General features: G+C 38.6%; 1 protein-coding gene across 3 annotated transcripts in view; it reads left to right on the top strand.

Annotated features, from left to right (window-relative positions):
* b3gat1a (beta-1,3-glucuronyltransferase 1 (glucuronosyltransferase P) a) overlaps positions 1-26,914 on the top strand; it is a 141,356-nt gene that overhangs the window by 51,661 nt on the left and 62,781 nt on the right. For 2 of the 3 annotated variants that reach the window (XM_036585632.1, XM_036585633.1), the window contains exons 2-3: positions 13,717-13,863; positions 26,453-26,691. The gene's annotated coding sequence lies outside the window, so the exon portion shown is untranslated. The remainder of the gene's footprint in view (positions 1-13,716; positions 13,864-26,452; positions 26,692-26,914) is intronic. The other variant, XM_036585634.1, reaches the window with a different exon arrangement.

Genomic DNA, 26,914 nt, shown 5'->3' with positions numbered 1-26,914 from the left:
GATAACATATTTATATATATATATATATATATATATATATATATATATATATATATATATAATGATATATATATCACATGAGAATAATCACATTTGAAGCATTTTTACAGGCTAGTAGTTAAACATAGAGCAGCTTTTCAGGTTTGAATGAGGGTTTTCTGCAACTGGCTCTGTAGCAGAGTGGTTAAGTCACTCACTCTGCTCCTAATGAGAGAGACAATTCCGCCAACATAATCACTCTTGCACTGCACGTGTGTAATGTAATTTGATGTGTGTAGCCTTTGTGGAATGTCATATGGCAACAACAATAAAAACATCATCAATACTTCCAGGATGTGGATTTAGAGGTTTCTATGTGCTGCATTGTTTCCTATCACTGTCTAAAAAAGTTCAAAACCTCATATCTCCAACACAGGAATTTTACAGGAGAAGCAAAAAACATGCTTTACTTTTAATCTAAATCAATGGAACCAGACATTTGATACAAGTAATTTTAAGCCCTTTCTTTTTGTCCCATGATCATGAAATTTACACACAATGTAAAGGGCAACAGGTATTTTCAAATTATGTCAGAAACTGAAAAATTAACAAAAATAGAGAAACATGGTTTTGTTCCAACAACAGCGTATTTTTTCCTTAGTTTTAGAGTTAACACATAATCTACAATAAACACACTTAAATATTTAATTTTTCTGCACATTTTTGAGAACATTTTCTGTTTATTTACTGATTTTAACAACAGAAAATATACAGGCCACATTTTCTTTTTTTATATTATCTTATATTAAATTGAGCAAGTAAATAGTAGTTATGCATTGATTTGTACAGAATAATGCTCGCTATAGAGTACGTGCTACTGTATTTAATGCGTTGACTTATATAAATGCAACAACAGCACTGACAAATCATGTGATTAATGAGAGGAGTAGATTAAATGGCAGAAGCAGCCATGTTTTTGCCTCAGCCTCAAGAGGTTGAATGGCAGTAATATCTGCTTCTTCATATTATGAAGATCATAAGGATTCATTCTTAGGCTGGAGGAGAAAGTGTACAGTGCCGTCTCTCTCACAGTGGTGCTTCTCATTGGGAATGTACTGTATATGGTTAGACCATGGATGAGCCCAAGGCTGAAATCTGAAACCTGCTCGTCTGTCAGTGAGACCTTCTCTAGAAACTGACAAAGTGGAACATCGTAGAAGCATTGCAGTGAGTGCAGTGAGAGGAGAAAAACAAAGTGATGGGGACAGACTCATTTCCCAAGCTCCTTCAGGGCACATATGTAGGCAGTCTCATTTGGAATAGAAACCTCTCTCTCTCTCTCTCTCTCTCTCTCTCTCTCTCCTCTGCTCATGTGTGGACTGTGCGTCAGTGTTAGGCCTCCTCTGTGGACAGCGGCCTGACAAGCACCTCAGTGGTAATTCCAGTGAAAGCCCTGGCTTGGACCGGAACGTGGCAAAAACCTGATTGGATTCCATATGCGGCTGCCTGGGAAGGTCGTGACAGACTTGCGGATGGAGAAGCATTGAGATCGAAAAGCAGAATAAAAGAGCAAAATCGTGCAGGCAAACTAGAGATTGAATACTCTGGAGAAATGTTTTGAAACAGGTCAGCAGTGAAACTTTCAGCTACCGTTTATTGTGGCCTGCTTTCTGCCAACTCAGCTCTAATATGAATATTTAAACCCACAGTCACACTCACAGTGCCCTGATCCATCAGCGTGAATGATTTTCTGTGGATTTCAGACGACGCAGTTTCTTCAATAACACTGTTGCTGAATATTTGCTGCATATCCACGGTCCTTTTTGCATTATACTTAGCGCTGTCACGATCGCTCTGTTAAAACTCACTACTTGATTCAAATTTACATTCTTAATGATCCAGCCTAGTGATTTCTTTGCAATTTTAATAATGAACAGAGAATCTGTAGGTCATTATAAATCTGTTTAGCAGGCTGAACATCTCCCACAAGCAGAGCTATTAGTACTCAAATTGCTTTTATATGCATCACTGAAAGAGAGGAAACCCACACCAGCAGGATCTCACAAATGCATGTTTGTTAATATTTATATTATTATGTCCTGAATGTAAATATTTTTTATTGTGATGCATAGTGACAAGGACTTGATTTGAAAATGTTGTTGCTAATTCTAATTTTCTAAAAATTCTGATAATTTTGGGCAATATAATTGGATATTTATATCTTAAATTAAAATATTATACTCCAAAAGTTTTAGTTTAGTTTAGTATGGCAAAAAGGTGCCTTACTGACAGATATGATAGTCATTTATTGGTTATCACAATTCTTAAACTCAATCAATTAACAATCTTAAATGAGAATTCCACCAATTTTTCAAAATTTCTTTAATTAAATACCGAAGATGAAAACAAAGTCATTCGCAGTGGTTTGGTGTGAAATTCTCTATTCCAGAGAAATGTACTGAGTCAATGGTTTAGAGTAGTGGTGATAGGAACCAGACGTCTGAAGAGTTTGATGCCTCTAAAAGTGCCCTCATAGAAAACTATAATAAGGAATTGTTACAAGTGCCTGTGACACTGTTTTTGAGTTTTGAGAAAACATTCATATTTATAAAATCTAATAGTGTTGGAGAGGTCCATGCAGGATGCAAGACAAAATAGTAAAAATCATATTTTTTTTTCAAATTTCCCAGTAATCTACAATTATCAGCTTTATTTATTAAATCTCAGAAGTACCTGTAGGTTTGCTGGTGCTTTTGGATGGTGCAAACAATGGCAATATTTGTAGATGTTGTAGACATCACAACCTCTATCACCACCACTGTCAACAAATTAAAGAAGATAAGTTTATCTACTATGAACTGTTTCACATCACACCACTCTAAATGACTATTGTGTGCATCTCAACCACTGAATTATGCAGAAATTTGAAAAATCAGTGGAATTCCCCTTTACAAAGAGATAGCATTAATGCCACTTTTTCTGTTCTGATACTGATATTGAAACCTTAAGCATCAGCCAATACTGCTCCAATATTTTTTCTTTATTAACTATTAAACTTTAAAATTAGGCATTTTTAACTGAAGCACCTCATTTAAGATGCGCATCTAACAGTGTGCTGTCAGGCTGGAACTGTTTAAACAGCAATTGCTATTTCAGGACAGATTTGTTATAAGAATGGAAAAATATGTTTGAATTCCAGCAACGCTGCCACCAGAAAAGTTACTTATGGTCCTGTCAAATTATGGGTTGTAGATATCGGCCAATATTATCAACCAAACAATATATTTGATAATAGTCACATATTAAAGTACTGACATTATTAACACATACAATATTAAAAATGTAATAAAAACAAACTAATCACTGTATTGAAACTGAAAATATGCGTATTGTTACACCCCTAACCTGCAACAGCTCTCCTCCTCTTTGAAGACTGGCTGTTCATTTAGTGGGAAGTTTAGTGGGAAAATTGCAGATGTATAGGCTGTTCTACAGTGTGACTATAGGATAAGTGTTCAGTGGGAACACAGCAAACAGGAAACAGCTCTGCTGCTCATGTAACACTGCTCAGGGCAGACTAAACATAGAAGGCTGGAGGATGCGGGTGCTGGCAGCGAAGGGATGAAAGTGTCTTGTCACTCTCCTATAATTGGATGTGTCAGAGGACAGTACAGTGCTGAGCAATGTAGCCCTCCCATGATGCACTTTTCTAACCCTTCTGGCCTTAAACGTGATCAAAACTAGTCTCTGTTGATTCTTTTGACAGTCCAGTGAACTTATTTCTCCACAACTGGGCGGGTTAGGGTTTATTTTGCAAGCTAATGGTATGATGTGAATGCTAATAGGGAGGATATGCTCGAAAAAGAAGATATGCCCTAAAAATTATTCTGGATGCAACAAACCTTTTTACCTTTTTTTTGCAGTCTAAGGAGCCAAGCTGACAAAAGTAGACTAAAAAAATTGACATAAATATTCTGGAAGCTGTGCTATTTCTGCTGAAAAAGGACCATTAGAAACTATAAGGGTTAAAACCCAATGGTAATGGGAATAATGGGAATTGGCTTTTAGTTTCCAATAGAGGCCACTAGCTTCCTGCAGAATTAGCACATTTAGAATCATCTGTCACATTTAAACCATTAGCATCCTTTACATTGTGATATGAACCCATTAAGGATGCCAAAACACATTACAAAACCTTTAGGAACTAACAGAAACACTTACCACTCTATTGCACAACGTTGCCTATAGGCAACAAACTCATTTTCCTCACTTTACACCAACATTCTACATATTTAATGACAATGACAGGGTCAATAAAACAGGGAAGAGTTCGAGTATGTCAATAAAAAGCATGTATTTGGTCATACTATCTGTTAGTGGACACTTTTAAACCTCTTATTTTAACATTCAGTATATTTTTTTGTTATGAGAACTTGCAGAAATATGTTTGTTGCCTAGAAGCAATACTGTGTGACAGTGGAATGGGTTTAGCCAGTCACAAGCCAGATCTCACCACTTCAGGGAACATGGCTTTATATCATTTCTTCCCATTGTTGCACAATGTTGCCTCAGGGCAACATACTCCAAAAGGACCCCTGCACACATTATTATTTAAAAATGTTTTTGAATTTAATGATCAGGTCGATTTCATGCAAGAAAAGTGAATTTTTTTTTACCTCTCATAATGCATGCAGTAGAGGGTTAATGGTTTCTTGGCATTGGCAATGGCATTGTGGCACTTCCTCCGGTTAACAGAATGGGCTCTAGAGGCATGGTATGTGGAGCGCTGCCATGCATCCCACCCTCCTGCATTAAAGGGACATTAATCATTGTTATTAATGTCATCATTCCTTGATTTAAGGGCATGTGTATGTGTTTATTGTGTCATTTTGTATTGGGCGGTGGGGTTAGTCAGAGTGGTTTTGAGTGAAGAGCTACGGCTAGTGGTGACCTTGCCTGCTTTGTCTGGCTGTGCCTTTTCTGCTGGTGTAAATAAAGAGCACTTCTCGTAGCAGAAATCATAGCCTCTAGCCTTGTCTTCTTCTTCGCTAGATGCTACAGTATTATAAGATTACAGGTTGTTTTTGTTTAAAGACTGTAGGTCACTTGGATAATAATATTCTCAGATTTTCAATATTGCACCTCTTGCTTACACTCAGTGCAAAATTGGCTTTGTGTTGCAGAATTTTGGCCAAGGCTTTCTTGGTGTAGCCACTGGATAATACATATATCACTGGCGCCTGAGAACCTATAAAATTCCTCTCATTTCCAGCTTATTATTGAAGCTCTAATCAAATGGTTAGCATGGGCCTCCTACTGTCCCCAAGTGGCTGTAATTATAGAGCCATGCAGATGGTGCCAAGTGATTTTCAGTTCTAGCAGAAGGTGCGCTACCTCTTTAGCCATCCAGTCTTGGGGCTCTGGGAGCCACATGTCGCTTCATTTCCACTTTCATTCAATTCAATTGCTGGAGCATGTTAATGGGATTTCTCATTGTTTGGTTGACTGCACCTGCAGTTGGGCTTTTTCTTTCGCAGTCAGCGACATTCCTTTGTAACCGGAGAGTGTAACATATTATAACGCATGATTAGAGGTCACATTGTATTGATATGCATTTCATGTCATGTTATCTGCCAGACTAGAGAGGTCCATTTCATATTAGGCAAATTATGTCGGATGTGGGTATTTATCAGTGGGTGGTTTGCACAATTAGATTACATCTTCTGCATTCAGCTATGGTGCCTTTTCACCATTAATCTCACATGATCCTCACATTAAAAAAAAAACAAAAAAAAACTTGATCAGCATTTATATATCAGCTTGGCTACACCACTCAGTACTGCATTCAGTGTTCAGTCTGTGCTGTCTGAATGCCACAAGTGCAGTGAGAAGACACTGTCTCTTCATAAAGTCACTGTTCCATTTGTGGAATGTCTAATGTTGGTGTGGGTAGGGAGTAAGGTGAGTGTAGGTGTGAGGTATGCGTGGGTGGAATAAGCTTGTTATGTTAATCCAATGCTATTGAAACTTCTCTAGAAAAGTATAAAACTGACCCTGGACTAATCACTTATTGATTAGCTTATTCAGAATTCCTATAATGTTTTTGTTGGAGTATATTAGGCATGCTTAGTCATATTGTTTTTATTGACAACATATTAAATGTTGAAACTGAGAAATTTCTTTCTTATATATATATATATATATATATATATATATATATATATATATATATATATATATATATATATATATATATATTGAATTTGATGCCATCAACACATTTCAAAAGCATTGGGACAGGGGCAACAAAAGACAGATTGTGTTGTGTAATGATAAAAAAAAACAGGTCAGCAGCATGACTGGGTATAAAAAGAGCATCCAAGAGAGGTCAGAGAGTCAGAAAATAAAGATGGGGAGGGGTTCACCGCTCTGTGAAAGTCTTTGCGGGCAAATAATGTTTCTCTATGTAAAATAGCAAAGAGTTTGGGGATTTCATCATCTATAGTACATAATATCATTAAAAGATTCAGAAAATCCAGAAAAATCTCTGTATGCAAGGGACAAGGCTGAAAACCAATAATGGCTGGCCGTGATCTTCAGGCCCTCTGGCAGCACTGCAGTAAAAACAGACATGATTCTGTCAAAGAAATCACTGCATGGGCTCAGAAACACTTCCAAAAACCACTGTCTGTGAACACAGTTCATAGCTGCATCTATTAACTTAAGTTAAAACTCTACCATGCAAAGAAGAAAATATATATAAACAGGATTCAGAAACACCGTCGCCGTCTCTCATTTAAGATGGACTGAGACAAAGTGGAAAAGTGCCCCGTGGTCCGACAAATCAACATTTGAAATTTTATTTGGAAATCATGGACGCCGCATCCTCTAGGCTAAATGGACCATCCAGCTTTTTATCAGTGCACATTTCAAAAGCCATCATCTGTGATCGTATGTGGGTCCATTAGTGCACATGGCATGGGTGACTTGTACATCTGTGAATGCACCATTAATGCTGAATGATATACAGAGATTTTGGAGCAACATATGCTGCCATCCAGACAACGTCTTTTTCAGGGAAGGTCTTGCTTATTTCAGCAAGACAACATTCTGTAGGTATTACAACAGCATGGCTCTATAAGAGACTCCAGGTGCTAAACTGGCCTGCCACTGAAAACTTTTGGCGCATTTTGAAATATAAAATATGACAAAGGAGACTCAAACTGTTGAGCAGCTGAAATCATTTGTCAAGCAAGAATGGGAAAACATTTCACATTGAAAACCACAGCAATTGGTCTCCTCAGTTCCCAAATGCTTACATAGTGTCGTTAAAAGAAGAGGTGATGCAACACAGTGGTAAACATGTTTTTGAAATGTGCTGCTGGCATCAAATTCAAAATTGGCACATATTTTTCAAAAAGCAATACAATTTCTCACTTTCAACATTTAATATATCGCCTTAGTACTGTTTTCAATTAAATACAGAAACCAAATGATTTGCACATTATGGCATTCTGTTTTACATTTGGCACAGCCTCCCAACTTTTTGGAAACAGGGTTGTATTATTATTGCTAAATATGAAATCAAGATGTACCAAAATAGTAATAATAATAATAACCAGAAGAAGAAGAACATATTAAAGTTTTTCTATTGTATAGTGTGATGTTATATCAGTGTTGTGCAGATGTTGGAAAATATTGTGATATAAGTTTGAGCTCAAGTCACCCACCTCTGCCCTGACCATGTGACTGCAGTGGATATTTCTGAGTTTGGACAAGGGTAAGAGCAGTGCTATTGTTATTCGGGCAGCGTAGCACCCGGGGCCAGAGAGAGAGTGAGTGTAAACAGAGCAGTGGTCAGCCACTCGTCAAGGGTGAAAATGAACTGGTGCTTCCCTCTTGCTGGGATTAATTGAATCCTTGTGGCAGTTAAAGTGACTGGGAGAGCTGAGTGACAGCGTCTGGAAATGAAAAGGGCATGCATTCTGAAAAGGCCCTGCACTGCGATTATAGGGAAAGCTACTCTTCGGAACCAGGCAGGTTCTCCCTGAGAAAACACTGAGAGTTCACTTGATGGGCTGAAGAGGCTATTTACTCTAAATGGTGCTGAGAGAACGACTGTTACCCCTAGGGGGAAAATACATATGTATAGGCTATAGTGTATCACGATATGTAGGAGGATGAAGTGGGAACGTGTAGGGTGCAGTAATATCCTTTAGGAGGTCTGAGACTGAGCGCGCTGGCACAAACCTTCAGGCTGTATTTCCTCAGGAGTACATTCTGCATGGATCAGCATATCTGTTTCCGTGGGCTGGGGGGAGGTGATTAGATATGGCTCCAGAGCAGTAACACGGCCAAGGTGATGGGGGCCGCGTTCACCCCATCCTCTATCATTGAGGAGCGTAAGCTGAGGCAGTCAGGGACAGAGGCTGAGCTCAAGCTCTGCCAAACTCCACAGCCTGGACTGAGGGTACTTGCTAATACCCAGGTCTGGGCTGCTATCTGTGAGCCTGCAGCTGCTCGGGTTTAGTGGAGACCTTCCTCTAATGTAGGACCTTTCAGAAAGAGTTACCCCGCAGGAGCAAATGGAACAATTTAGCTTTGGTCTCCGAGATTACACAGGCTCTGAACAGGCTGCAAGCCTATCCTGTTACATCAGGTAGTGCGGTATGTGCAAGAAATAAGCGATCACTGAATAGCAGATAAATATAACCTGGGCTGGGAACACGAGGGCTGGGTATCTTTTGAAGTTTTTAGCTAGAGAGTCAGACACTGGTACTTTTTCATGAGAGCTCACTGTAACAGGCTACTGTGTAGTATACAGTAATGTGCAAAAGTCAGATACTACTCTTCATTTATTTGATTTCCAGTCAAGTTATTCATTTTTTCAGTGTTAGGAAAAAGCACAAAGTATTTATTGAACTGAAAATTGCACAGAAGCCTCAACAACTAAAAGTAATATAAATATTTTCAGTATGTAGCGTCCACCTACACAGCTTTACCACAGCTTCCATTCTTTTCGGGAGGCTTATTTTTTGTTTTTTCAGGGAAATCTGCAGGGATGTTTTCCCACACTTACAAAGTTCAGTCTTGCATTTTCTGCTTCTCACCGTCCAAGTAATCCCAAACACATTCAGTGATGTTGAGGTCTGGGACTCTGGGGTGGTCAGTCCATTGCTCTGAGAACACCAGCAGCGTCTTTGTTTGATGTGTCCATTTTGTATCCTTTTGAGATCGAGAGCACCAAGTTGTCTTCTTGTAGTGGAAGGATGGACAGAAACACCTGTAAGAACACCTGGAAGATCACAAGTTCAGTCCTTACTGATGCCACAGCCATCTGTGGATGGGAGTCCAAGAGAGCATAATTGTCCTCCCTCTCTGAGTGGGTCGGATGGCCCTCCCTCTCACCAATCACTCAGTGAAAAGCTAGCCAACATGGGTGTCTGCTAGCTGACCTAACAGAATTGGCAGTTTGAATGTTCTGCTTCACAATGATGTTGTGTTAGTGGCAGTTTGAAAAAAAATGCACCTTCACCCTCCTAGTGCTGGTACTATTGTGTGACTTGGGAGACCAGCTAGTGGGGAACTGGACAGGACTAAATGTCCAATCCAGCGTTTTCTGGTATTGAATTGGTGTCATATCTTATAATAATAATAATTACAAAATAACAACAACAACAACAAAAAATGAATGAATTTACATGACATCAAAAATCATTTAATTAATACACAGATTACCTATTTTAAGTGTCGTCACCATCCAAACAAAAATATGTTTTGTCCATTTTTATTTTTCTACATCATTTGAACACGGCAGCTGCCCTTTACAGCGTCAGTGTTTACATGCAAAGATTTTTGCAAACCCAATTGAATACATTTCAATTATAGATTAAGACTGAGGTGTTTATTCTCACTCTACTCAACAATCTGATGGGAAATCTGTTTACATGCACACTACAAGTAATCCGATCCAAAATTACACACGTGTGTAGAGCACCACTTAGTGTAGACGTTACCATGACAACAAGCATCACGTGAGTCCAGTCAGAGTGAGATGAGCAGCAGTGAGCAGCGCTTGTGTTTTTAATTACTCTAAAATGATGTCAGACTCAGGAAAACGTCCTTCACATGTCCTTATTAAAGAAGGCCGAGAGGAAGACGTCGTGTTCTGAGACACATTAGCTGGACGTCCGTCCCACCGCCGTCTTTTAAAGATCAGAGCATAAACTTCGTCTCCTCTGCAGACCAGTTTCTGCTCCGCCATGTTGAACGGTATAAACTTTCACCATGAAGCGACACACATGATCAGAACGGACTTAAACTTTCCGACTGGGAACACAGATGCAGGCGTTTACACGGGTACTATTCTTCTATTTAACGGATTATTTACAGGCTTAACTTTACGCACCTTGTTCAATCAGATAAAAGTGTATTCCGAATGGCCTCAACTGGATGTATTCTATTCCGATTGAGCTGTTAGTTGTATTATTAATGGATTTTTAGGTTGCTTGTAAACACGGCTATTGTGTGAAATTTTAATGAAGAATGGACCAATAGAAATGCTCCAGGAGCACTTCAAATAAAACCTTGTTACATGAACTTTTGAAAGTGAGAAATGTTTTTGCCCTCTCCTGTAAAGTTACTAATTTGGAGATACTTGTTTTACTTTGGACAGTGAAATGTGCTAACATGATATGAATTTTTATCATAGCTTTAAAAAGTGATATAATCTAAATTGATCAAGGCCCTCAACTGTAATTGGAGGAATAGCTATATTTAGTCTTGGAGTTTTGAATAACTTAAGTGTGTAAAACCTTTAAAAATCAGATGAAGAGGGACGTCTTACCCCTGCACCGGTAAATGTTCAAATGTAGCTCTAGCTAACACATAAACCTCTATAAAGACAGAACAAGACCAGAGTGGCCGTTGGCCTTTGCTGTATATGACACGTTTCCAGTGCTGTAGACGTTGCTCAGGTAGCTGTGAGTGGTCTTCAGTGCCATGCTCTCAATCATGCATCCTCTCTGTTCCAATTTCACCACTGCAGAAGGTGGCAGCCCCTCTGCCTGTGTGCAATCACCAGACATTTCTGAACAAAACGCAGTGCGTGCCTCGCAGGCCGCTCGGGTTGGGGTCATCACCGCTCCCCCACTTCAGCTTATTGTTTCAAAGCTGTGTGAAGACGAGCAAGCGCGATCACGACCGGTTCACTTTCGACACAAACAGTCACTTGATGCTATGATGCTCATCCCTCTCTCTCCTGATAGACACCCCCCCACAAGAAATAGCTCTCTGGAGGTGGAGGGATGAGTTAACTTGTTGTCATGGCAACCACAGGTCTTGTAAATGCGAGTTTTTTTTTCTTCCTTCTCCTGCAAGAAATGTTTTCTCCATCCCACAGCAATGACGGCAGGGAGAACGAGTAGAATAATGGTGCCCGAGCCACTGAGAGGAGGCCACGCAAATTAATCCTTCATTGATGTGCTGATATCCAGACTGGGCAGTTTCACTGAGCTCTTTTGTTGACTCCCACTGATTCTGGTACAAGTACACATGAATGGGCTGCTTGTTTGCTGTTTACATATTCAACTTTTGAGTGAATATTTTTTTTCTTTTGCTAAAATAAGTGCAAAAAACAGAAAGTTATTTTTCATCAAGAGCAATAATCAATGGGTTGAAAGTTCAGTGTTCCTCTGTAAAGCACTTAGAGATTTTGTAACTTTTGTAATTTTGTCAAAATGAAGTATTGTTATTATAGAATTTAAGGCTTTTTTATTACCTATATTATTTATATTAATATTTAAAGTTGGTCCATTAGGAATTCCCAAAAGGAATTTTGAGGAATTTTTTTTTCCCCATAGGACTAAATGGAGTGCAAAAGTTTTGGCACTTTTCTTGTGTCACAATGATACAAATACACTAACATGTACATTCAACACACCACACACCCCACAAACACACTCAACACACCACACACTCCACACACACATACACATACACACTTTTAAGGTTTGATTTGACACTAGATTTAAGGTAGCAGGAGATTTAAGGTGGAAGTGGATGTAAGGCAGCAATTATTTACTGTAGTAGTGAAGTTAAGGTAGCAGGAAATTTAAGGTGGCAGTGGACTTAGGCAACTATAACAACTACCAACTTAGCAACAACCTAGCAGGACATATGAACCATTTAAGCTGTGTGACCATTCTGTGTTTCCTTCAGGAAATGCACGTTTCTAGTTTTAAGTATACGTGTTTGTTTCTTAATCAAAATATTCATAAAGCAGCTGTTTGTTTGATTTGTAACAGAAAAATGATTTCAATAACTTATTATTATTATAATTATAATTATTATTATTAGTATTGACAATTGACAAGAAGTAACCCATGTATTTTTAGCTGTAATGCTCCCAGCCACTGTTTATACAGCAAGAGTTTTCTTGTGGGTGATGGGAAGCTGCTGTTTAGAGTCCTACTTTCTTGAGCTTAACTGTAAAATAAATGTTAAGAGATAAGACTCTATTTAAGAGTGTTCCCTGTAAAAGCTCCGGCACTCACAATCAAATGCATACAGATTTATTCATACAGGTTCCAGTGGCAGTGAATGTTTTATGCCAGTGTACTAATGCGCAGCGCTCGAAAGAACGTGACATAATATCTTTATTACTTGCTGTTAATTAACATATTAGCCAGTGGAGATGAGAGTCTGCCATTATAAGTTATGACATTGGGTTACAGTTACTTGCTTGAGGTTCTTATTTGTAGTTACCACTCAGAATGACATTTGAATGCTTATTTCCTGTTCTGAGGCTTCCCATAATTCTGACCATTCGGATGTGACTTGAACACAATACATGATTTTAGAATTTTTCAGCAATGCCTTTTTTATTTTACAGACACAAATCATAAGCGTTGATCTTGTGAGCACTCGGTTGACTGCTTCTGGTGCCGGTATTCAAATACTGACTCACTATTCAGGTATTCATTGTGCTGAATGGCAGAAAGTCAGGGGAAGATATCATTACTGTCCAACAAAAAGACATGCATCTCTTTTTTTGTTGATTTTTATTTTTCAACATCACTTGAACGCGACGGCTGACCTTTACATTGTGTGAAAATTTCAAGATGAATGGACCAATAAAAAGACTCCAAAATGACTTGGAATAAAAGCTTAGCAAATACACGGCTGAATAGTGTGGCATGTTTTGCTTGTATTTGAGATTTGAGAAGTATGAATAATATATTTCTCTATCATGAAACTTAAGTGCATTAATGTGAGTGGGAGAAGGTAGAGGTTGTCAGGCTATAACTAGACCAACTACGCTAGCTGACTTTAGCTAGCTAGAACCAAAAACAATGAAAAGATGACAAGTCATCACCATCTACTGCAGCACTGGTTAGCTCTAGTGTTAGCACATTAGTTCATCTGAAAGGGCAGCCTGTGTTAGTCAAGCCTTATCAAAGGCAATAATACCTTCCAGTTTAAGCCCACAGCAATCAGATCCCCTGGCTATTTTGGATCATAAAACATATTTTTTAAATGTATCCCTCTTGTTGTTTTTTTCCTTTATGTTACTGATTACTGACTTAGCCTGCTAGCACCAGTGCATTAGTTAACCAAACATTCGTTCGTCAAATCTCATGGATATTCAAATATCAAAATAAGGCAGAACATCCATCCTTGGAAACTCGACTGTCAGTGTCGTCTCACTCTCTCTTTCTCTTCCGTTCTCATTGGCAGGAGCAGAGGCTGAGGCAGCCCGTCTTCCCCACATCCCTCTCTCCCGCGGCCAATTCAAGAACTTTGCAGAGATGGGCTCTGAACTTGGCCGCCAGTGAATTATTGATATCGGCCACTTACGAGAGAATAAAGAAGCATTTACTCAGCGTAAGTTTCCCTGAATTAATCATAACGCCGGCCCAAAACGCATGACGAATTCTTTCATTACAAACCCACCAATTTCTTGCTTAAATGACACACGTCTTCAGCGAGCGTGGACCCAGCTATTATCTGCGGCATCACTTTACCGCGCATCAAAGATTCAGCACACAGGCTTTTGTTGTCCTGCGCCATCGCATCTTCCACCTGCTGCATAAAAGCACGCACCATGCAATTTTGACATCAGCATCCCACTTTTGCTTGAGGCACGTTCAATGGCAGAGTTAATTGGCACTGATAATTTGGTGCCATAATAGAAGTTGATGAAAGTAGCTGGTGCAGCCTGTCAAAAGAATGTGCTCCATACTTAAGCAGACATTTAATTCCCTGTTTCTCCATCAGAGCAAAACAAACACAAACATTTACATATGGGTGAAAGTACATAAATAAATAAAAATAAAAATTTCTTAATACTAAAGGAAAACTGTGAAGAGCAACTTTACTTAACGCTTTCTGCCTATCATGCTTTTTGCAATTACTCAAATATCATATATATTTATAAAGAGTAATTTCTGTACATTTTTATGGTTCCATCTAGTTGCCTCAAGTCCTACAGTTTGTTTATAGAGCCACCAAGTTACTCTCGAGCTGTATTGCAATAAACATGTAAAGCTTTCTTTTACAGTACCAGTTCTATGATTAACTAGGTAAGTGTGAAGTACAAACTCCAAAGTACTCGATAAATATGGGTAACATGATGCTAAGGTGCTACCTGGTCCAAGTAGGAGTTTCCAATTTAGTTTCCCACTTAAAATCATTACATTACATACAAATTTAGTGTATGTTTGTATTTACCACCATGTTATTTTCATATAATTAGGTCCATTATCATCTTAATAACTAGAATCTGTTGGCGTTTCAGTGTAATTTAGTTAGACTGTCTTGGTTCTTGTCAACATTTAACAACAAATAATTACACAACTTTTTAAAATTTTATAATTTTATTGTTTCTCACACTTACTCAGTTAATATCTAGAACCCGTTCATCATGTCAGTGTAAAGTTAAACTGCCTCAGATCTCATAATCATGTTACCCAAAGTAATAATTTTGTCCATTTTCTTATTTCAATGTTCTATAAAGTGTTTTATACAATTTTTTGTCTTCAGTATGTAAAAATTATTAATATTCATGACTTAGTCTAGAATTCTAAGAGTCTATCTGTGTCCAGTGCCGTTTTGAGACATTGAGGGTCAAATATTTCACTTTTAAACCAGCAAAATTCTCATGTAGTCATTGTTCATTTTCTAACAAAGTCGTTGTCTTGAGACCGTTGAACGCTAAAATTGTAAGATATTTGTAAAAAGCCTTTTTTTATGGAATCGACTGAATGCAGAGCCTTTTCATTCTGAGAACTCTCTTTGAGTTTAGAATAATAAGGTTTTATCTGTGACTAAATCCAAATTAGCAAAAAACTTTATCAAACTGTTCAATATTCAAACTCTAATATCATAAATACATACAAAGCATGAAATGTAGCAAATATAAAGACAGCTGTCTCAGTGTAATACAGTGTAGTACACTGCTTTACATGAATTTTATTTTCAGATATTTGTATAGGTTTCCTGAGCCACATCAATATCATGAGCATGTTGACTGTAAATAACTGTACAAAATAAATGTACAGTGCTGTGGAGTTTGTACCACATACTTACCCAGTTAGGACCTGTTTGGCATTTGAGTGTCATTTAATTAGAGTGCATTGGAACTTACCGTCATGTTACCCATAATTTTCCAGTACTTTTGAGTTTGTATGTCATACTTGCCTGGTTAATACCTAGAACTTAAAGGACTGTAAAAGAAATTGTTACCAATGAATGAGATATTTTTTAATGAGAGAGTTTTAGCCCCGATATTTTTTCTTGTTTGGCATTTTGACACTTTGTAAGAGCTTCTAGCCTCTTTCCTGAACCAAAACTTCTAATAAAGGACCTAATAAAAGTGAATTAATAGATTTTTTCTTTTGGGAAAGATTGAAAAAACATTCCCTGATAAGTAATCAATACACTAAACATTGGCTGACTAGAGAACCCTCCTAAAAAGGTAATATAGGGAAGCACACTATGGACTGTATGCAGTAGACTCTCTAACGGGGAAAGAGTTTCTGGGCCCACAGAAGGGAGCAGTTCCAGATGACAGTTTAAGTTATAGCTGAGGTTCAGTCTTGTACGTATATGGAGGGTTGGGTGAGATGGCCCTATGGCGAGTTGCGCAAGAGGGCCCTGTAAGGAGAGAACAATCTGGTAAGAGTCAGACCAGAGTGGGTTTTAAAAAAAGACATCAAACGCGTTTGGGTTTAAAGGCTACCAAACAAGGTGTAAGGTTTGGACATGATGGGGACTAAAATGGTATGGAACTGTGTAAATGGGGTGGGGAGATTACCTCATCGCCCCAGAGGGGAATAAAAAAAAGGGATGTTTTGAGATGTTCTTGGCATTGTGGTTGACCGGGAACCATCTTGCCATTTGATGATCAATAAAGCGAAGGCCTTTTTCTTCCCTCCACAAGAACTCAGCGGCTGAAGTCTTTTTCATTCCTTTTTATCCTTTTTCAATGTTGTTGATATTCTTTGATTCTTTTAGCTCTTTTTGAAGACATTAGATTACAGACAGTTATTGGTTACTTAGAAGTTACTTATAAATGTCCAGACCCTGGGCAAAAAGAGAGAGCTCTTGGCTATGACAGAGCCATCAGATTTCAGGCTGCACACTTCCAGAGTGAGTGAATTTCACATCAGGTTCAACTTTGGTGAACTTTAATGCTCAAATTGCATCCACGACCAAATAGCGCTAGAGCAGCACTGAAGATTAAAAATGTAACATGAAAGATGAAACGCTACATTTAGCATGACCACTTTAACATTTCTTCCCTGCTGCCTACAATTATTCACATAAAAGAGACACTGCATGATGCACAGTCAGTCGGAATGCTGTATTTTATGGTAGAACTATTTTTACTTTTTTGATTTTACTGTTTATGATAGTTAGCCAACTTGGTAGCTGCTAGGTTAGCTGCTTGGCTAAGCCATTTACCAGTCAGGTCATCTAGTTTTTGCTACAACTTGGTGTGTGGTGCTATGCTTTTGCTTAAGCAATAGAACACGAGAGGGAGTGTTCTATTGCTTTTATACAACAGTTAAATAAATAAAGTACGAAATAAATAAACTGGGTCGTGAACGTGGCGTTTAATATGTATTAATGTTCGCAATTCCTTCCACCAAATTATAGTTACTTAACAAGCAGCTTGTTGCTATGTCAAAACCCCGCTCAGTCGCTACACAGTCTGCTGTAAGCCTCGCCTTTTGAAGTACAGACTGAATCATAAAACTGCCGCAATATCAAGTTTAGCTCAGTGTTGTCATTTTTTGCTGATCAGTATTAATGTTGTTTTGTTCCAGCCAGTCTGTAAAGCATCTTACAGCCCATTTAGTTTGGTGTTGGGTTCATGTCACGCATGTAACGAACACTCAGGGAGAGTCGGACTCCATTTCCCAGAATACTCTGGGAGATCATGTGACTTCGGACAATGTCTCACGCACCTGTCAACGATCAAAGTCTCCTGAGTATTGACCTGTTTCACCTGTTTAAGCCAGGCTGTAGGTAGAATCAGTGTGAGGTATTGTTTCCCAGCAAACTTACTGAGCGTTTATTTCTATATGTGTGTTTCTGATTATCCGACCTTTGCTTCGTCCTTTGATTTGCCTCTTGCCTGCCCCTTTTGTACCGTTGCCCTGTCTTTTTGATCTGTGTTTTTGGAACTTGCTTGCCTGTTTTTCGACCACGTCTTTTGCCTTGTCCCTTTGGTTCTGTTCGCCTGGTGTTATGATCACCATTGTGATCCTACTCCGCTTTTTGGTTTTGACCCCTGCGTGTGTATTGACAACGAGCCTGCCCAGCGATAATAAAACCTTTTTCACTCCTTTAATCCGCACGCGTCTGGATACTGCTGATTGGTTACAGTTCATTTCTGGCTCCAGGTTGTTTAGCTGCTCTTCTGCCACAGCTGCTGACTAAAAAGCTGCTCAGTGGTGATGACAGTTTGTAAATTTAGTGTAGTCTCATCTTCAGAGACTGACTAAATCGGCTGTCGGTCAAATGTGATCTTAAAAGTGTCCATTTTCTGTTTGTGACAAAATAAGAAGTAAAAATGTTCAAATGGCTTGAGCGTCTCCCACAGCTGTCAAAGTCGTTGCCTAGCAACGGTGTCGCAGTGGAGTGATATAGTGTTTATGAACACTTCTTAACCAATCAGCCTGCGTCCCTGGAACTAACTGTTGTATAAAAGTATATACAGCGATCAGGCATAACATCATGACCACCTCCTTGTTTTTGCTCTCATTGTCCATTTTATCAGCTCCACTTACTATATAGGAGCACTTTGTAGTTCTACAATTACAGACTGTAGTCCATCTGTTTCTCTGCATACTCTGCATACTCTTCATAAATTTCTGGATTGACTGTAGCTTGTAGCAAAGCAAAGAAAAATAAAAAAAATGGATGGAGTGAAAACAAAGACAAGATAAGAACAGAAACAGTAAAAGCAGAAAAAAGGTAGAAATATGAAATTATGAATGAAAGTACTGCTTCAGTTTGCCTTAATAAGCCCATTTTGTTATAAACTGCAAATCATTATAACTTGATAACATTAAAACTGATCCCCAGTTAATTTCGTATCACCTTTAAAACTCCTTATAAAAAAGGACTCTTAATTCCCAAAGGCAAAATAAAGCAAATTAATAAACATGGGTCTGCATCAGATACCAGAGAATATCACCACAAGGTCACTGCAACCTAACAAACACCGTACAAGCTCTGTGCTGCTCTGCTTCTACCCCAGAGACTCAGAGATGAGTCAGAAAGGCAGCCACGCAGAGAGAGGGATTATTTTTATGTACAGTGCTCTCTCTCTCTCCCCCTCTCTCTCTCACTCTCTCGCTCTCTCCCTGTCGAGACCTCTGTGATGCCCCTGCAGATCCCCCTCTAACTGTGTCCATGAAGGGGTGAAAACAGTTACCATGGTGACAGGCCCAGGCCTGTGTGTCGGAGTGCAAGATGAGCGCAGTGGTGTGTGTCCGCCACTGAGCGACTTTGACACTGATGCCAGCTCTTAATGCCATATATGGAAACACGGACTGATTAATGGCCAGTAATAGAGTGCATGAAGTTGTTGTGACAGGACATAAGCACTGACCTAACAGTGATCATCATTTTATTTAGCACTGTCCAGACATTTTAAATATAACTGCTTCAAGCCTGGAAAATCAAGCTGGCCATTAGTAATACCCAGACAGAGTTTTCCAAGGAAGAAAACTGTTGATTTAAAGCTCATTTTGTAATATAAAAAATACACAATGTAAAATTTTATCTGTACAAACGAAATGACTGCAGTGTATTTCTAAATTATTCAGAGAGAAAACTTTTTGAAAATGATAATGCAGGTGATTCCTTGATGAGGGTGTAAAATTCAACTTTATTTTGAAATATTTTTCAACATTAAATCAAAGAAAATATGCACTTAACCATTCAAACTATTAATTTTTTGGTAACACTTTACTTGAAGTGTGTCTACATAACACATTTATAACATCTTAAATAAACACTTCATAACATTTCAATGAATGTTTAAATCAACATTTATGAAGTATGCATGTTTTACATGATATTAATATGAACCACTATGTCATCTTATTGAGATACATTGTTCAACATAAAAGTCCTCATTTATTATATATATTATATTACTTTCTGTAAAATGCCTCATTTCTAGACAGCCAAAATAAAAATGACCTTGCTTTATCCCTTTGGTCATTAAGTGCTTTAACACTTTTCACCTATACTTCTGATTTCTTTTTAATTATGTGTTGTTTCTTAAGCATTTGTTGCTTTGCATGTCACTTAAATTACTTAAAAACATGTTTAGCAACAATAATTTGAGTGAATCTCAGTGTGGTGGTGTGCCAAAGCACTTAATGACCAATAAATAAAGCAAGGTAATTTTTATATTGACTGTGCAGAAATGAGGCGTTTTACTGAAAATAATATAGTTTTTCAAAATTAAAAACAAGAACTTTTATTTTGCAAAATGCCTCTCGGTAAAATGACATAGTAGTCCATATTAATATCATGTAAAACAATTATGCTTTATGAATGTTGATTTAAATGTTCATGAACATGTAATGAAGCATTTATGTAAGATGTTATGAATGTGTTATGTAGATACCCTTCAAGTAAAGTGTTACCCATTTTTTGTTCATTTCTTTTTTAATCTATTCTATATTTGTTTTTGCTGACTTTGGCTTAAATGAGTAACAGGGTTGAACGCAACAGGATTGAGCTACTCTGTTAATTTGATAACAGAGTTATGGTCAATGTGATACTTGGTGTACGATAACGTCCAGGGATGCAGGAAGGTGTTTTAAGTTGGAGGTGCTGAAATTTTAAGCAGCTTGTGATCTACAGCCTTTTTCCATTTTCCATTTTGTGTTAATTCAGCTTTATCTGGAAATTTATATAACTCAGTCTCAGTCAAAGCTCTCACCTTTCCTCTGCTGAAGAGCTCACAATGTGTGCGCTCTAGCTGTGGATTTATGATGCTGTTATTGGGCAGAGTCTGCGCTGGCTGTGGGTTGGAGTGGGGATCTCTATGAGTGTGTTGGGACAGATAGAGACTGATAAGCTGTTGATTCATCCCCGGTGCCTGTGGGCTGGCACATTCGATCAATACTAATCCACTGATCCCCCATAGGTCACATCCAGCCGCCCATCTCTCTCTGTCAGCACAGGAGAGTCTGTAGCAGAGCCCTGCAAGAGGGGTCTGTTTAACGCTCCTCAGGGGTACGGCCACGGAAATAACCTGGAGTTTATGGAGAAGCTGCACAAAGAGGCTGCTCTGGGCTGTGTATCTGGAAAGGTGCTGCGCTGACTTTTACCTGATAGGATTACCTGTCATTGAGATGTGGCCTGTGCTTTGAAATCCGTGCACATATGTGAAATTCGGTTAAGCTTTTTTGAGGGAATGGCTTGAGGTAGTGTACTGAACTGGCTACTACAGCTCATTAACTTATGCGCTTATGGAGGCATGGTTGGAATTGGACAAAAACACAATTGGCAGTAGACCTATATATTATTTTGATTTTAGATGGTCTGTGTCTGCTTTATGGGGTAAATAACATGAGGCAGGTACATGTACTAATGCTTTATTTGAACGCTGCTGCTACAACATGAGAAGCAACATGTAGCATTATTATGCATTAGTCATTGTGCTGAATAGATTCTAAATTTCGATTCAGCAGTTTGGTTGATTAATGTTATTCACATAATCATAGTGGGTGTTATACCACTTGAAATTGACATATCCTTTATAGTGTTATGCCACAAATAAGCGCAAATAATGCAATGTACAAACAATGCAAAACACACTTAGGTTATCCTGTTTAACTGAATGGCTGAGTCAGGGATGTTTCTGTCAGTTGTAGTCTGAGGAAGTCTAGCTTGTTTTTAGGCTGTGAACCTAAGAGAGAAATATGAAATACAAGTCTGTAATTTGTTGCCTCATTTTTATTCAATGGAATCATGCTTGTATTTGAACTCTGCAGTATTACAGGACTACTCTTGTTTCATTGTAAAGTTTTGGGTGGAAACAAAAGGGTTAGAATCTTGAGATGCCCTGCAGAAAATTAGCCAATCAGGAATAGTTTTTCTCTGTGGTATCTAGGTGGATACACCTATGCGAGTTTTCCTGTTGGCTAGGACTTCAAGAGCTGATGAGAAGGCCTAACGCCTAAGACTGACTATCTGCTTCAATCATGCTTGACTTTCAGTAGGTGAGATCAATTTCATGAGAAAAAAAGGCACTCCAGGCATGCAGTAACTGTGAATGTGAGCAGCAGCCTAATCAGTGAGTCTATTCCAGACCTCTCTACTAAAATAGTCACTGTGAAACTGCTATAAGGTAAAATATGCTCATGTGAACCACTGTTAGCTTAGCACCAACAAACAACTAGAATCCCATAAGGACGCTAACAGAAATTAGCATTATATTTTTACATTAAATATGATTTTTATCAAAGTGAATAATAAGAATTCTAAGGCACTGTTAATCTGCAAAAGAATAGGTTTATTTTCTTATATTTCATTTTTTTCCTCTGATATCCACTTATTACATTTGTGTGGTTTTATGTAACCAACATAGTCATAATTCATTTTTACATGACCAATTCTTAGAATTTCTTCTATTAGAATTAAACTGACTGTTATTATTACTGTGCATTTCAGACTGATATGTGTAACTGAGCTCTGTTCTGATTGCCTGTCCTTTAACGTACTTGATTCAAAAACCAGTGTGGGTGGAAAGGTTTCCTTACTTTTTCAGTGTGAGTGAATGGGGCTAAACTGCTGTAGGCTGAATAGGTGGATAGGTGTAAATGCATTGGTTTTCATGAATGCATTGGGTTTTTCTGTAAATTCAAAATGGGCTGTTTTTGCAGCTTAGTTTTCATATATGAAGTGTATGGGTTAGAAAGTGAACGGTATGTTTCAAAACTTAACATACTACATCAAACTCCTTTATTTAAAAAAAAAAGCAATGAAAGTTTAATTTTGGCCTTTTAAATAATTGTTATGTACGTATAGGCCAAAAAATTAGCTGTAAAGAATTCGGATTCGGCCATAAAAATCATTATGGGTGCATATCTACCTATCAGTCCAACTGGATTTGGATCATATTGATTGGGGACATGAGAAAGTGTTTTAAGCTGAAATTTTTAGCAGCATATACTATATATTATATACATATAATGAACACTGCAACATCATACTAAATACTATTTTTTCATTTTCCATGCCAGCTGTCGGCGGAGAGATGACAAGAAACAACTGAATACATTTAACCGACAACCACAGCTCATGCACACCCTGCTCTCGCTGCTCTTTCTTGCTGGACAAACTTTATGCAAATGAGCTGAGCATTGACCAATCAGATTGCTCAATCAAGCAGGAGATTATGACAATGGTTGATAAAAATGCAGGGGGGGGGCTGTTGGCCGAAATATGTAAGTTTTTATAAGAATATTAGGCTGCTCCAGTGAGCAGAACTTGTTCCCAACTCGTGCTTATGTTTTAGCGACAAAGTGGCCAGTTGCAGTGATTCACTTTACTCTAAACTGCAGTGTTAACTCTAACAGTGTGTGGCTACTGCAGACTTTGAACATATATATATACATATATAATATATAAAACGAAATAAAAATAAGGCGGTCTTACAAGCGCACGTTCCATCTCCTGTCTTACCAATGAATCCGATGGCGTTTTCTGCAGTGAATAAGTAAAGCAGACTTTAGGATCTGCTGTTTAACTAACACAGAGGACGTGGCTATAGGGCAGCGCGGCCAGCACGCTTCACTGACGCACAAGACTTATCTGACTTCATCAATTATTAAAGTGTAAAAACAACCAAATCAACCACAAAGTAAAGAGCACAGGCAGTACTTCTGGGTGCTTTCTTCCAAAGTAGAAGTCTAGAAACTCAGCTTCCTGGAGGCAGGCCTCAGAGGATGCTCTATTTATAGTGGAGGCTGAAGCTCCTGTCAGAGCGGTTTGAGAGTGGGATAACTTCCTTTCTATGTTCTGCAGGTTGGCTCAGAACTTACACCTACACACAGCAGTCTGTTTTACAGTCCCATGGTAACGACGTGATGGAAAGGCTATTAAAGAACGAAAAAAAAAAGTTAATTATCAGGGTCTTGTTGAACTCTTTGAAAACGCAACAACTGAGAGCAGCTGTTCAGAAATATGTAATTTGAATGTACAACTGTAGAACAGTGAGTATATTTCCTGAGTTTATATGTGGATGACGATATGAATACTGACAAATAATTGCTTAAAGGCACAGCATGAGTGTTTGTTTGATCAGTCTGGACTGATTCATATGCATAAAGTGCATTAATTAGTCCACGTACTGCATGAAGAACATGACTGTAGCTGTGAACAGAAGTGCTCTTAGTAAAACATGGAGAATCTGCAGGAAGGACAGAATGTTTTTCTTTTCAAATATGCAGTATTTTGACCTTCTTGAGCTGTAATGAATCACAATTGATCCATTTTTTTTGTGAAGTTAATCGCAATTAATCGCATGTGATATTTGCTAAAAACTGACACACATACATACATACATACATTATATGGACAAAAGTATTGGGACACCTACACATTATACCTGCAGTAGCTTGTATGACATGCCATTATAAATCCATAGGCATTACTATGGAGTTGGTCCCACTTTGCAGCTATAACAGCTTCCACTCTCCTGGGAAGCTTTCTACAAGATGTTGGAGAGTGTCTGTGGGAATTTTTGTCCATTCATCCAGAAGAGCATTTGTGAGGTCAGACACTGATGTTGCAGTGGGCCTGGCTCGCAATCTCCTTTCTAGTTCATCCCAAAGGTGTTCGATGGGGTTGAGATCAGGGCTCTGTGAGGGCCAGTCAAGTTCTTTCACACCAAACTCACCCAGCCAGGCCTTTATGGACCTTGCTTTGTGCACTGGGGCTCAGTCATGCTGGAACTTCCCCAAACTGTTCCCACAAAGTTGGAAGCATACAGTTGTCCAAAATGTCTTGTTCTGCTGAATCATTAAGATTTCCCTTCACTGGAACTAAGGGTTCTAGACCAACCCCTGAAAAACAGCCCCTACACTGTAATCCCGCATTTTGTTTTAACTCAAATAAATTCAGTCTGTTGTACATAAAACTCAGTATATCCCACAAATTGCTCAACAATTTTAAGTTAAGGGAACTTTTTTGATGATTTTGTACACCAAAATAACATTTTTAAGTTGAATTAACTTATTGCTATTTAGTTTAGTCTGTTGCTATGGCAACTTTGAAACCCCACATTTAAAAAACGACGACATTTCTGTTGGTTTTAATTGTTTCTTTCTCATTAAAGTTCCTGAACAAATGTGTGAAACTGAGTGAAACTAAGTAAGCTTTGAAATAAATTACATGCTTGTTTTGTTAACACAATCTTGTTAGATAAAACGTATATTTCTTTCCCATTGGCTCCTGGCTCCGTTTATTTGCATACCAAGTGTTTCTTTCCGTTTGTTTTACTCACTGTCAGTGTGCTTTCATTCCACCCAGACTGCTTTTCCTCAAGCATATGTGTTTTATATATGGTTTACTCAGCTGCTTGACGTTGTGTTGTTGGCTAAGAGTGAAGGTTGTCATTCTCTTTGCTGATGAGTGGGCATTTGTGTTGGTCAGTGACTATGTTCACAGTTAAGGTTAACCCTTTGGTGTTTAGCAAAGTGGTTAATATCACTTAAATAGAAAAAAAATCTCAATTGCCTAATGAGACATATAGTTAAATTGCAATTTCAAGACGTTAAATTACAATAATTAGAATTTACGAGTTGCACAAATGTACGTTTATGTTAGCCTAACTCAAAAATTATAGTTATTCTAACTTAAGTTTTCATTACACATTACTTATTTTTTTAAGGCAACCGGTTTCCTCAAATATTTTAAGTAAATTCAACTTATCCAGGATAGCAGTGTAGCATCATCCCTCCTCCACCAAACTTTACAGTTGGCACAATGCAGTCAGGCAGGTAACGTTCTCCTGGAATTCGCCAAACCCAGATTCGTCCATCAGATTGCCAGATAGAGAAGCGTGATTCGTCACTCCACAGAAGTGGAGCTCCAAAGGCCAGTGGCATCATGCTTTACACCCCAATGCTTGGCATTTTGCATTTTGATCTTCGGCTTGTGTGTAGCTGCTTGGCCATAGAAACCCATTTCATGATGCTACTAACACACAGTTCTTTGCTGATGTTGCTTCTAGAGGCAATTTGGAACTCTTTAACGAGTGATTCAACAGAGGATAGGCACTGTGCGTGGTCTAAGGATAGTTTGCGTGGTCTACTGTTTTGTGGCTAAGCTGTTGTTGCTCCTAGGGACTTCCGTTTCACAATAATAGCACTTATAGTTGACAAAGACAGATCTAGCAGGACCGTGGTCATCTCCACAACCTAAACTTTCATTTTAAAAGAAACTTTTCATTGTCCAATTTCCATTTCCAACGATGCCAATTTCCACTAGCACTTCTCTATGCTATCCCCTGTTATACCTGACTAAGTTAAAACTAGTATTTGAGTGAGAAATAAGAGCTACGGTCATAGCAAAATACAACACCTGAGCAGCTCAGACTACTATGGTTAGCAAAGGAATTAATGGCATAAAAATTGTTTCAATAATTTATTATAGTAATGTCTTAACCCCTAACAACTCCAATTTTTCTGCTTTAAATGTCTTAAGTGTTTTACTGAGTTTCCTGTAAATCATGCCAGTCCTCACTGTGCATTGACAGGAGCGCACTAAACTGTGCCTCTTGATTCTCTTGATATATCCTGCCCTGTATGCAGGACTGGATAGCTTTCACTCCATGCTTCCCTCCCCTTGACCCTTCTGTCTCAATGTGAGTCTTTGTCTGCAGATGAGAATAGCCCATTCTCCTTTTAACAGATGAGCCCTCTTGTGTCCACAGCCGCCTGCTCCGAGGACGTGACTGGACACGTGGTGTGGATACCAGCAGCTGGCCCTTGGAGCCCCACACCAGCTCAGCTCCTGTGAAGAGCGTACCCTTGACGTCCCTCCCCACAGTACACCCCCCACCCCCGCCACTCTCTTCTGCCCCCTCACTTGTTACAGGCATGTGTGAGGATTAAGGCTTGGGATTACTGAAGTGTCCACATCGTTTATGGGAAGAGGGACACACCGTTGTTCGTGAGTAGCCTTCATCACCTTGTCTCTTAGCTTCAGCCCTCCAGCAAGAGTCTTTGTGTTTGTTCGGATCAGTGCTGTGGAGCAGGGGCAATTCTGGTTGACTTAAAGCTTTGTAATGGCTTCAGTCTTCTAATCGGGAAATTATGATTCATTTACTGCAAAAAAAAAGTTAGGAATCTTGCCAAGCACTCTTTACTGGTATGTTTTTCTTGTGCTGGTCTCA

The sequence above is a fragment of the Colossoma macropomum genome, unplaced genomic scaffold (assembly GCF_904425465.1).
Source record: "Colossoma macropomum unplaced genomic scaffold, Colossoma_macropomum, whole genome shotgun sequence".
Taxonomy (NCBI): Eukaryota; Metazoa; Chordata; class Actinopteri; order Characiformes; family Serrasalmidae; genus Colossoma; species Colossoma macropomum.
The sequence above is the reverse complement of the archived record's forward strand: the minus strand, read 5'-3'. Positions and strand labels throughout refer to the sequence as shown.